The following is a 13,494-nucleotide window of genomic DNA, read 5'->3' as shown; positions in this document are numbered from 1 at the left end:
TGGATAAAGAAGTGATCCGCTGGTTGAATCGCGTGATCTGGAACCTCCGGCGTCAGCCATGTTTCGGTGAAGCAAAGGACATTGCAGTCCCTAACGTCTCTTTGATATTGAATCCTTGCTCGGATGTCATCCAGTTTATTGTCTATTGATTGTACATTGGCTAGCAATATACTGGGAAGTGGTGTACGGTGGCGTCTGGATCTCAGCCTGTTTCGGATCCCAGCCCTCTTTCCTCGTCGTCTTTTCCTGGGCTCTGGGAACAAAGGGTCTGGTCCTAATCTCCGGAGGATTTCTTCAGGCCATTGATGTGGTTCGGAAAGCTGATCCAGCGAGTAATCCAGTTGGTAAGTTTCCCGTAATCCAATGTCTATGAGTGACTGACGGTCATATACATTAAATGCACCAACAGTTGGTACGCACAAAACTCTAAAAACTATAAATATTAACAAAAGTAAACACAGTCTCGACGGAGCGAACAGAGAGGCAGCCGATCGGGGCGGCGCCATCATCATATATTATGCACGTTTAAACATGACGCGTGTCAACCAAAGTGCTTCACATAGCTAAGCTAAGTACAAAGAAAAGTATAAAATAAAGTGAAAAATTAAATAAAATCAACGGATAGACAAAGGAAAAACAGAACAACACGTCAACAAGTACGGCAAGAGTCAAAGTGAGTCAGGGAAGGCCAGGCGATATAGGTGGGTTTTGAGTTTTGATTTAAAAGACTCGATGGAGGGGGCAGATTTAATGGACATGGGGATGCTGTTCCAGAGGTCAGGGGCTGCGACCGCAAAAGCACGTCCCCCCCTAGACTTGAAGTTAGACCTACGGGTGGTTAGGAGACCCTTATCAGCCGATCTGAGGGCCCTGGCGTTGGTATAGGGGGTGAGGAGGTCTGCTAGGTAAGCAGGGGCCTTACCATTTAGGGCTTTATAAACCAATAAAAGGACCTTGAAGTCTATTCTAAAGCGCACCGGGAGCCAGTGGAGGGAGGCCAGTACAGGGGTGATGTGGGCTCTCTTCCGGGTACCTGTGAGCAGTCTAGCGGCAGCGTTTTGGGGGAGTTGTAGACAGGCCCCAGGTACAGGGAGTTACAGTAGTCTAAGCGTGAGGATATGAAGGCGTGAATTACTCTTTCCAGGTCTTAGGGGGAGAGAATGACCTTGATCTTGGCTATGGACCGGAGCTGGAAAAAGCACCCCTTCACCACCGAGTTCACCTGCCTATTGAAGGAAAACTCTGGGTCAAAGAGCACGCCCAGCTCTTGCTGCTTGTTTTATTATGTCTTCATTATATAAAGCACTTTGAACTGCAATCTTTGTACGAAAGGTGCTATATGAATAAAGTTTATTCTTATTATTTTTGACTGCACTCACGTTCCAATTGTACCACCAAGCGAGCGAAAACAAACATGTTTTTAGAAAATAGGAAGCTAATGTATTCAATCAACACATGTAGTGTGCAACGCCAGTAATATAATAAGGAATGTGGTTGCCAGATTCCCTGGGTCCACTTGCCGTGCGTAATCCTAGTTGGAGAGGCGACGTACAATCAGGCTCACATCAGAAGACGCACATTTGATCGAGCGCACATTTGGCATCTTAAAAACCCAGCTTAGATGCCTGGGCCCTCATTTATCAACAATTCTTAGAAAGTGTTCTATTTTCATTCTTATCACATTCGCCGCCAATCACGTTGTACGACGGGTTTCAAGGTCATGCGAATACCGCCAATCCACGGCGTACGACGTTATTGAGATCATATTTAATTTTTTCACCATGGTATTCATAATTCCTTCACCCAGCCTCGGCTGAGACAGTGGGACTCGGCACAACCGTGCAACGCTTCAATACCGCCACCTGGTGGATGATCGGGCGAGTTACAACTGGAAATGGATCTCTGGTGATCTCCGTGCATCTGGGAAATGCGTCAGGCAGTCACATATTGTTGCGGGACTCTAGACACACATCCGTGTATATGGATCGCTGCCATAACTCAATAATCAATATGATTTGGGCATTTATTGCGCCATACAAACCGGAAATTGATCGACGTCGATCGACGTCAAATAAGTGGGATCTTTTTCCTCCAGTCTCATCGGCGAACGGTAAGAGGACAGTAACGTTACTTTCAGCGTGATTGTTTATTATTATTAATGCAAACCGCTCTGATCAATATATCACCCATACTACATAAAGCATTTATTGACGATCACGGAATTATAAATGACCCCCCCCCCCTTTCATCCGCGCATGATGAGTCATAACGTTTAGGATCTTATTCAGTTGTATTTTTTAATATAGCGTGTATCGCGAATAAACTGCAATCGATAATCTATATTATGCGTTTAGGCCTATAACTAGTGTTCTAGGAATTACTGCAGAAAACGATGAAAACATACTTATATTCTAGACGGTATTTTGCCCAGCATATTGTTGGCCAATGTGCAATCAATAGAAAATAAACTGGACCACATCAGAGCACAGATTCAATTCCAAAGAGACGTTAGAGACTAATGTTCTCTGCTTCACCGAGACGTGGCTGATGCCGGACGTCCCAGACCACGCTATCCAACCGGCCGACCACTTCTTCATCCACCGCAAAGATCGCACAGAAGAATCCGGTAAACAGCGGGGAGGTGGGATAGCCTTCATGTTGAACAACAATTGGTGTGATCCAGGCAACCTGAAAGAGCTTTCAAACCACTGCTCCCCCAATCTGGAGTATATATCCATCAAGTGTCTGCCTTTCTTTCTCCCGAGAAAGTTAACGGCCGTCATCCTGATCGGAGTGTATATTCCCCGCCACGCAAACACTCTCCAGGCTACACAACGAGGTAAACAAACTTCAAACAGCTAACGTTGATGCTGCTATTGTGGTTGTGGGTGATTTCAATAGCGTCAATCTGAGAAAAGTATTGCCAAACTTCTACCAGCACGTGACTTGTACTACCAGAGGCGGGAATATTTTAGACCACTGCTACTCGCAATTTAAGTGTGGCTATAAGTCTCAAGCTGCTAGTGGTTTCGGCAAGTCAGATCACGACGCCATCTTTCTTTTACCACAATATAAACAAAGTCTCAAGCGCGTCCCGGTAGTATCGCGAGATGTGCAGCGATGGTCTGTAGAATCAGAGGAGACGCTCCAAGCTGCACTTGAATGTACAGACTGGGGGGTTTTCCGCGACAACACAGATAACATTAATGACTACACGGAAACAGTGCTGGACTTTGTTTGTATTTTGGTGGAAGAAACAATCCCCACTACCACAATTAGAGTTTACCCAAACCAAAAGCCCTGGGTAGACAAATCCGTCCGTGAAGCTCTGAAGGCGCGCACCTCAGCCTACAATGCCGGGCTTGTGGCAGGTAACATGAATGACCACAAGGTGGAGAGATACAGCGTTAGGAGGGCAGTAATCGAAGCAAAAAGGCGCTACAGGGAGAAAATTTAACTTCAATATGAACAGGCTGACTCTAGAACTATGTGGCAGGGCCTCAGAACGATGACAGATTACAAAGGCACCTCCCTCAAGCTGAACAGTGACATCTCCTTAGCAAATTTACTTAATACCTTCTATGCGAGGTTTGAGGCTGTGAATAACAACACCAGCCTACAAACCACTGCAATAGAGGGGGGGGGCACTGCTGATGGAGACTCAGTGTTCAGGATCACAGAACATGAGGTGAGGAGGACTTTTAAGAAAGTGAATATCAGGAAGGCAGCAGGACCGTACGGTATCCCCGGCCGCGTCCTAAAAGTCTGTGCCGACCAACTGGCCCCAGTATTCACTGACATATTTAACCTGTCCTTAGAACAGTCTGTCATCCCCACCTGTCTGAAGAAGTCCACCATTATCCCTGTACCCAAAAAATCCAAGCCCGCTTGCCTCAACGACTACCACCCTGTAGCTCTCACCTCCAAGTGCTTTGAGAAGCTAGTGAAGGGCTACATCTGCTCCTCCCTCCCCATTAACCTGGACCCCCTGCAATTTGCATATCACCCCAACAGGTCCACAGAGGATGCCATAGCCCATGTGCTGCACACAGCAGCATCACACCTGGACAAGAGGCAGGGGAACTATGTGAGAATGCTATTCATCGACTACAGCTCAGCATTCAATACCATAGTCCCCTCCAAACTCATAGCCAAGCTCAGGGACCTGGGCTTGAACTATGACCTCTGCCAGTGGGTCTTGGACTTCCTGACGGGCAGACCCCAGGTGGTGAGAGCCGTCACTCTCAACATAGGGGCCCCCCAGGGCTGTGTCCTGAGTCCCCTCCTCTACTCGCTGTACACACACGACTGTGTGGCACAGCGGAAAAACAACACAATCATCAAATTTGCTGATGCCACAGTAGTGGTGGGCCTGATCTCTGCAAACGACGAGAGGGCCTACCTGGAGGAGGTTAAGGTTCTAGCGGGATGGTGTCAGGAGAACAGCCTCTCCCTGAACGTTAGAAAAACAAAGGAGATGATTGTGGACTTTAGGAGGTCAGGGGTCAGGGACTACAGCCCCCTCATATCGATGGGGCACCAGTTGAGAGAGTGAACATTTTTAAGTACCTCGGAGTCCACATATCCGAGGACTTGACATGGACCACACACATTGACAGTGTTATCAAGAAGGCACGACAACGCCTCTACTAGCACTGCAGAATAGCACTGCACAAGAACACAGCAGACTACAGAGAGTGGCCCGTTCAGCCGAACGCACAATTGGAGGAGGGCTTCCCACTCTCCAAGGCATTTACAACAAGCGGTGCATGGGCAAGGCTAAGAGAATAATCAAAGACTCCAGCCACCCAAACAACTGCCTCTTTGAACTGCTGCGGTCAGGCAAGCAATACCGGAGTCTCATGGCAAGCACAGAGAGACTCAGAAGGAGCTTCTATCCCCAGGCCATCAGGATGCTCAATGAACAATGAACAATAACAGGCCATCAACACACCCACAGCACACACACTCACTTTAAATAAACAACACACTGTAGCACCCACTTTACCACCCTTTACACTTTTACACTTTACACTTTATATTTATATTATTGGTAAGGGAATTGCACATCTCTCATTCCTTATCCCTTATTGCACCTCACCACCACAAGGTGACACCACAAGCTAAGCTATACCTCACCATTTTTTGTACCAGATGTACATACTGTATATAGAGGTATACTGAACAATTGTTGTTTACACTTGTTTTTACTTGACTTCTTGACTTTCTATTTTATACTTATTATACTTATTTATACTATCTTGCTATTATCTAGCACACTCTCAGGAGCAAAACAGAAAAAAACATTTCATGCAACGTATTCTGTATTTCTGTATGACAAATAATAAAGAAACTTGAACTTGAACTGCACACTCATATGCTCCAGCATAAACTTTTAATTTATAACATTTTGTCAGGTCCATGCGGAGTAGACACTGGAAACACGGCCAATGAAACGTTTATTATGGAGTAAATGATAATGCGGGTTCTATTATCTTAACTAAACATTACCACATTCGGCGCCAGACCCGAGATAAGTCGGGTTAACTTGCCATGCGTTGGACGCCAGACACGAGATATCTCGGGTGTTGGTAGTTTTTACTTTTATTCAATATTTGTATTCATTATTCATCCAATGACCTTGGTGTTGCCATAGGAAAGGATTTTGAGATCGCCAAAGTGCAATACCGGCCGCATCCTGCTTTGAAACCTTATATCTCACCCTGTGTTACAGTTAAATCCCTCCGGGCGCTAAATTTAGATGGACACACTCGATCCATAAGTTGTGCCAAATTATGTCCGGGACCAGATGGACACCAATACTGGAAATCGCGATCAGACAATTGGAATATTATTTTTGGAATACCCCCAGCCAAAGGTAAGGACTATCTGACATAAATTTCAGCTTGATCCAACAATGTTTTCATATCGATACAGCTGATCAGCGTCTGTAGTGTTCAGCACCAATGCCGTTACTGAACATTTGATTCGGAAATAGTAACGTGTCCAGGCAAGAAACGCCAACGCTTATAGTAGAATACACGTAGCGCCCTATAACTCGCCTTTTCAGAAATTATCCCGGATCACTCCTAAACTATACTTATATTCACCACGGCAGTGGTTCCCAACCTTTTTCCCCCCAGGGACCCCCAAACATCTCTGATGAAATTCGCGGACCCCCTCCTAATAAGATACCATAAAATACTTATTTTTTTTCATTTTAATAACAAACTGCTTATACACAGGCATATGCATCACAATTAGACCCACTATGCTTCTTTGACTTGTGCCTTCAATCAACAAATCTCATCTTGCACCATATGCATTTCAAAATGTTTGGCCAATATTCAAATGCTGTATTCATCCTCTCAAATCAGGCCCTAATGGTGAACGGTTTGCATTTATGGAACAAATCAATGCAACAAATTAAACTAAATATGAGACAGGAAATTCCAATCTCGTTGGGGAGTCCTGGAGCTCTAGTTCCTCGGCGCTCTCCTCTTCTTCTTCCGTGCAGAGTTCTCTCTCTGTAGGGTTGTCTTCCTCCCGGGGCTTGTCGGGGACTACTTCTTTAGTAGTGGCGGGGGGTAAAGGCATGTCAATTCCCTCCTGGTCTCCACCGTGGGCTTGGTCAGTTACATTAGGACCTACTAGGGCCTCTGTGGTCGGGGAAACCTGGTCGTTAAGGTCAGACATAATTTTACTTTCTACTTTTACTACGTTTACCGTTTGTCGAGGGCTAGGTAGTTGACTGACAGTGTAAGCCTCTAGGGCGTTCTAGGTTAGGAGGATCGTTTCGTGGAGTGTTCATCATAGGCCATTTCGATATTAATAACACTATATTAATATTACACTAGTTACCATCCGGCTCGAAGGACCAATTGTAGCTGAGGGGTACAATACCCTGACTGTATTGTTAGATATGATATTTAATACCACTACCTCATGTACTTTAACTTCTGGCCACCCAGTACAAGATATAAGTATGATGAACACTTTCCCACCTGATGAAACGAACCAACACAAATGGACCAAATCGAATATTTAATACAGCAAAGGGTGTACACAATATTCACTTAATTACATTTATGATTTGAAATGTTAAGTATGCACTTTTATGGCAAATGAGTATTCGTAGGTAAATCAACATTGAATGTCCAATCTCTGGTTGCGCAGGGAGTAAGTATACAACCTGGAATATTTAGGAAACGATAGCGATAGTACTTAAATAATTATAGCTGGATACACTAAGGGGGGGGGGGGGTCCCGCTGGTTGTAAGACAGTAGGAGGGGGGGGGGTTAGAGAAGTCGCTGGCGGTATCCCATCTGGCCGACGGTGTCTTGGGAGAATCCAAAGTCTTAGACCCAGTGCCCACAGAACCTCGGGCCGTAGACGAACACAGCTGGACCCTCTGTGGAACGGTATCTGCCGGTCCACAACGGAGAGACGTGGTGCGACCTCACGTGTAGAGCGCCGCCTCACCTGTAGTCCTCTCCGGGGGGTAATTCCAACACTCGACAGTGTTGGCCTTTATCCATGGAATAATCAAAGCACATAAAGCATAATCCAAGAGCCGTGGAAGGCTCGCCGTCGTCGGGTAGAGTAATCCAATATACAGGTCCAGTCGCTCTTGACCCGGAGTTCCTCGGATGCAATCACCACTAGGGGTCTGACCAGCCTGGATAAGCGTCCAGATAACGTCAGGAACGATGGGGGTACTGATAACTGTAGAACTCGAACCGAACGATGCACCATACATAAATAGACTATTATTAGCTTAATAGAATACGTCCAACTCGACGGTATGGTGCCAAACTATGACCATTCAACTATTAATCTACACGATATCTCAATGCCTATTCTGGGCCAAGTAGGCCCTACTACACCGCACGTGCTTCGTGGGGAGGCTTTTGCGTCTGTCACTCTGTTGGAGGGTAAAGAACTGGACTAAAAGAAAGTTCTACTTTACGAGCGTCATATATATATGCGCTATGAACAAATAGTACCACACGTATTTCGCCCGGCATATTACTGCGCGGAACCGGGGGCTGCCTCGACATGTTAGGCGGCACGATTGAACTTGAACCTAGGGGTATGGCAACCTGGCGCCAGGTTCTAGTCCAATGGTAGAATGAAACTATTATGGGCTGTTTAGTAGAAACAGGGATATTCAATGCATATTGTACAAGGAATATACAGGGGATATCAAACGATATACAAATACAATTAAATATATATATATAAATAAATATACATATTCGGTTTAATCTGATCCTTCACAACACAACTGATTCGCGTTTTAGCGGCTACCCGGTAGCCTACTGTTAACATTCAAAAATCATGTCTAGATGTTTATTTATTTATCTTTATTTTTTTATTGTAGTGGAGAGACTATTCATGCTTCTGATGATAAAAAAAAATTAAAATTAAAAAAATTAAATTAAAAAAAAAAAGAAAAAAGAAAAAGACCTCAAATCATCTGTGGTCTGGCGGACCCCCTGCGCCATCTGGCGGACCCCGAGGGGTCCGCGGACCCCAAGTTGGGAATCACTGCACCACGGGATAACACGCAAACGTATGCATGAAAGAATGATCTCTTTTTTGCATGTTTGACGGAAGAAAGTCACTGTCAAATGACTATATTATTGTTTCCATAGCTATACTATAGAATATAGATATATAGCTCTCCAAACATAGTGACGCACAGTGAAAATATGTTATGGAAACGTGGCACGTTAGCCACAAGGACCAGGCTAAATGTGTTAAATACAACTGTCTCAATCAGAAAATATTCCTAAATGAGACAGTATTTTCACTGGCACAGTGCCTCACTTCGGTCTAAAGATTCAGCACCATGGTCAAAATCATCTATTTGGGAATGACATGACAAACAAATGCAATGATGAAAGATAGTGACAAAAACAAAGGATGCAATGCGTCATGAAAATACAAATGAAGCAAGCTCTATACATTATGAAATAAACTAAATACAATACGAAATAAACTAAATACAAATGGTGAAAAATACTGTTATGTAAGATGAATAGATCTGTAGGCCTGGGCTACAAAAAAATATATAAATAAATTCAACCTGCTTTATTGTAATATACAACGTGATAAAACTGACTCAATCTGCTTCGGGGCATGCAGCTCAATAACCATTTATAGGCAGTTTGTGTTTTATTAAAATCATGGAACATAATGGTTTATTATTGTTATTCAGCAGTAGGCTATTATGAGCAAACACAATTCGTTAGATTGGACATTTTGATTAATTATATGAAGCGGAGAACAGAAATGCAGCACTACTGATGAACAGGGCCGGATTAACGACCGGGCCGTCCGGGACACGGCTCGTGGGCCTCTAGTGAGGAGGGGCCTCCAAAAAATAGAAATTAAAAGGAGGGGCCCCAACCATTTTTATTTTTAATTTTTTTTTAGGCCCCTCGTCACTCGAGGCCTTTTGGAGGCCCCTCGTCACTAGAGGCCCCACATTAAATTTTTTATTTTTTTCTTATTTTGGAGATCGATGTCATACTGTGACACTGAAATGAAAACATATTTCATCAACTAAAATATTTAGTCAACAAAAATATTTCATCAACTAAAATATACAGTACGTCACACCCTGCCGTCTGCAAGTGGCTAATCTTGAGTATTTGTTCTCCTCTTCATAAGAGTTTGAGGTTTTCCGTTTGAGGTAAAAACAGCAATAAAAAGTCAAAACTGCATCTCCACATCCCAGCCCCGACGCCTGAATACTTTTACCAACGGATTTCCAGTTCCGCGTTCGCGTTCTGCGCTCTGATTGGCCACTGACGTTTCTGGTAGCGCCAATCGTGTGACGCCTCTTTCTTTCACCGGTTAAGCTTAGGCACTCTTTCGAAGTTGGTTAAGGTTAGAGTTTGTCTTAGAGCAGGGCGATAGAACACCAGCCCTGATTCCATACTCTAACCTTAACCAACTTCGAAAGAGTCGCCTAAGAAACGTCAGTGGCCAATCAGATCGCAGAACGCGAATGCGGAACTGGAAATCCGCTGGTAAAAGTATAGACACGAATAAGGCAGATTGGGATCATTATTCATGACAGACAGCAGAGACCCGCCGGTGCTGATAGCGGATATCATCGAGCTCCCCCTAGTGACTAGGGAGCGTTATTTCTAAACCTATCCGCATTTCTGGCAGACGCTCTCTGATTGGCACTGACTGACGCTCTCTGATTGGCCACTGACATGTTTGCCCAATCGCGTGACGAGCTGTGTCTTTGCCCATTTCCGCGTCGAACAGCCTGCATGCTCTAAGACAAACTCTAACCTTAACCAACTTCGAAAGAGTGCCTAAGCTTAACCGTCTGAAGAACTTGCCGTCACGCTCTAAGACAAACTCTAACCTTAACCAACTTCGAAAGAGTGCCTAAGCTTAACCAGTGTAGAAACAGGCGTCGGCCAATCAGAGAGCGTCTTGCCAGAAATGCGGCTAGGTTTAGAAATAACGCGACTAGGGGCCTCCGCTACACACTAGTACATTTTTTTTAAAGAGATACGGAAAAAAAAATGTATATAAACAGATCCTCATCCAGCGTTCTATAGTGACTACTAGTATCATCTCATCTCTTCTCTATCTATTTTTATAAAAATATGATTGATTGTTTGATAATGAGGGGTGAGAGACGTTGAGTCTACGTGACACCGACGTCCAGGTCCAGGGGCCACTGTCAGGTCAGGTCAGGTGACCACTGATCGCGATAATTGCACTTGCAAGTTGATCAAGTAGGCTAAGACTCGAGTAATACTGTATGATCATATGACACTCAAAAAACATGGATAAAAAAGTTAAACGGTGGGAAAGCGGAGCTGCTAAGTTAAAATCTAAACAGGAAAGGGACAGAAAGAGCGCGTTACTTCGGCAAAGCATACCAACTATCTCTAGGTAAGACTAAGGAGGACCTGGAGGAGGATAGCCCCCTCCCTCTGGCTAGCACTAGTAGTAGCAGCAACGTCGTTAAAGAGGCTGAGCCAGGCGCCGCGGGCAGAGAGGACGAGAATGCTAACGTTATTATTATTGATGCTAGCGACAGAGAAGAGGCAGCGGCAGCCTCTAGTTTAGCCGGCCCACCACCACCAGTGGCTGCCACCTGTTCGTATACGCCCGCCGCATCTCCACAGCCCAGCCCCAACTCCAACACGAATTACTCTGACTCTGAGGCAGACCGCGATGATGACAGCCCACCGCCGGCGGTGCTTGAACATGAAAACCAGGAGAATTGGTTGGACAATGTTACGGATCCAGCTTTATGGGAAGACACGAGCAGCGATAGGATCAAATCTGTGCTTATTGAGACCGGTGCATGCAGCATATCTTGTTATAATAATATCATATATTTGCATATCGTATATGTCACAAATGTAACAGTACTATACCTGTATGTCATGTATGTCCCTATGCCATAAATGTCATGATGATGTCATATATGTTGTGTGTCAGTCATACATTTAAATCCGCCCTAAAAACATGGCTCAGCAGCAACTCAAATTGGCCTTAATATGGTTTTTAGCTATTTTATCATAACTTGCTTTTATTTCTCTTTATCATGAGTTGCTTTTAAGGGTTTGCGGATTTTCTTTTAACATTAGTTGACTGTATGAGTTGTCAGGTTAGGTGTTATTGTACACATTTTTAGGATGTGTCCTGTCTAGTGTACATGTCCATTTGTGTTTTTGTGCCTTTTATGTTCCATGTATGGACCACAATGGAAACAAGCCTTGGGGACTGTACATTGGAGGTGGTTGGGTGGGTGGGGGGGTGGTTGGGTAGGAGGGGTGGGTGGGGGACACTGTACAACTGTACAAGCAAAACTGTACATTGGAATATTGACAATGTCATTTACTGTACATTGGAGGGGGTTGTGTTAGGACATTTACAGGGGCCAGTTTCGAATTGCAGTCTCCCGTAGGTGTTCTTTGAGAGTGTTTTTGAAAGTGGGTAGTGATTCACATTCCTTTACAGCTTTGGGTAGGGTGTTCCACATTGATGTGGCATAATTGCGAAACGTGTTTAGTCCCTTGTTTGAGCCGAATCTGGGTTTAACATGATTTGTGGAGCTCCCTCTGGTGTTGTGATCGTGGTATTCACTGACCTTTGGGAAGTATTTTGACATGTACATGGGTACCTTGGTCGTGTAGTGTATCTTGTAGACCAGGCCCATTGCAAGTTGCTGTACTCTGTCGTCTACTCTAAGCCATCCTAGGTTGTCAAAGTGGGCAGGGGTGATCAAAGTCCTTTTAGCTTGGCCCTCAGAGCCCACCACTTCTAAATATTCTATATATTTTTTTAAGTGACATAAAAACGCCACTGTGCGTGCGTGCGTGCACGTGTATGTGTGTGTGGGGGGGGCCTCCACAAGAATCTGGCCCAGGGGCCTCTGAAGTCTTAATCTGGCCTTCCTGATGAATGAAGTTATTTTTAGTTAGCTAAGTGCTTGAGAGGTTATTTACCTAACAAAAAAATTCTTCAAATATTTGCATGAATAGAACAATTAAGATTGGACATTTGATTATGTATGTCATAATGCAGCACAAGCACAATACAACAAAAATATTGGCATCTAACGCATTATTATTATTTATTTATACCAAATGAACATTCCGACAGCCCGTCTGCAGGCAGTCAGCCCTGTGCATGGCGCAATACATTAATTAACAGCAGTATGTTATAATCACATTTAACATTTTAAGCATTTTATGAGAAAACGAAATTCGTTAGATTGGACATTTGAAAACAGTCTCGAATGGGCAAAACATGTCTGAAGATTATAGCTTGCTAACGTTACCAATTAAACTTTTTTTTCACCAGTTAAGGCGTGCTGATCAGCAGTAATGCAACATCATGATTGTCGATTGACGAGATTATCGATAAATAGACAAATGTGCTTATATAGGCTATATTTAGCAGCACATATAAATGACTAACTAACTTAGTTAATTAATACCTAACATAAATAGCATGGTAATAATACGTAGGTTATTGATCAATGAATGTATTGATGAATTAATATATATTACAAATGATACACCAGTAGAAGTCATGTTATTTCCTCATTGTGAACTTGCTGCTGCGATTGTCACTCGAAAATCTCATGCCGGAGATGCTGGTATCGAGCCCAGCTCTCGGCATTGCTACCGGCTTGGCCGGCCGTCATACTAACACAATTGGCAGTGTTAGAGGGTGGGAAAGCCGGTGGGTGGGGATTGGACGTTGTGGACAGCGACTCCTACAGGTCGGTTGGGTTACGCCGGTGCGGCGGAAACATGAAGTATCGGGGGCAGTGTGAGTCTCCCACGCGTTACTCCTCGCCACTGAGAGTTCGAGCTGCTGCGGTGAAAAGATGCGACAGGCTGGCTCCTCGTGTACCGGAGGGGACACGTGATGCAAGGCTTCTATCCTCACTACAGCCCACCAGTGGGAGGCATAGTCTAGCAACGTTCAAAACAGGG

Source organism: Notolepis coatsorum (assembly GCF_963971535.1).
Source record: "Notolepis coatsorum genome assembly, chromosome: 3".
Taxonomy (NCBI): domain Eukaryota; kingdom Metazoa; phylum Chordata; class Actinopteri; order Aulopiformes; family Paralepididae; genus Notolepis; species Notolepis coatsorum.
The sequence above is the reverse complement of the archived record's forward strand: the minus strand, read 5'-3'. Positions refer to the sequence as shown.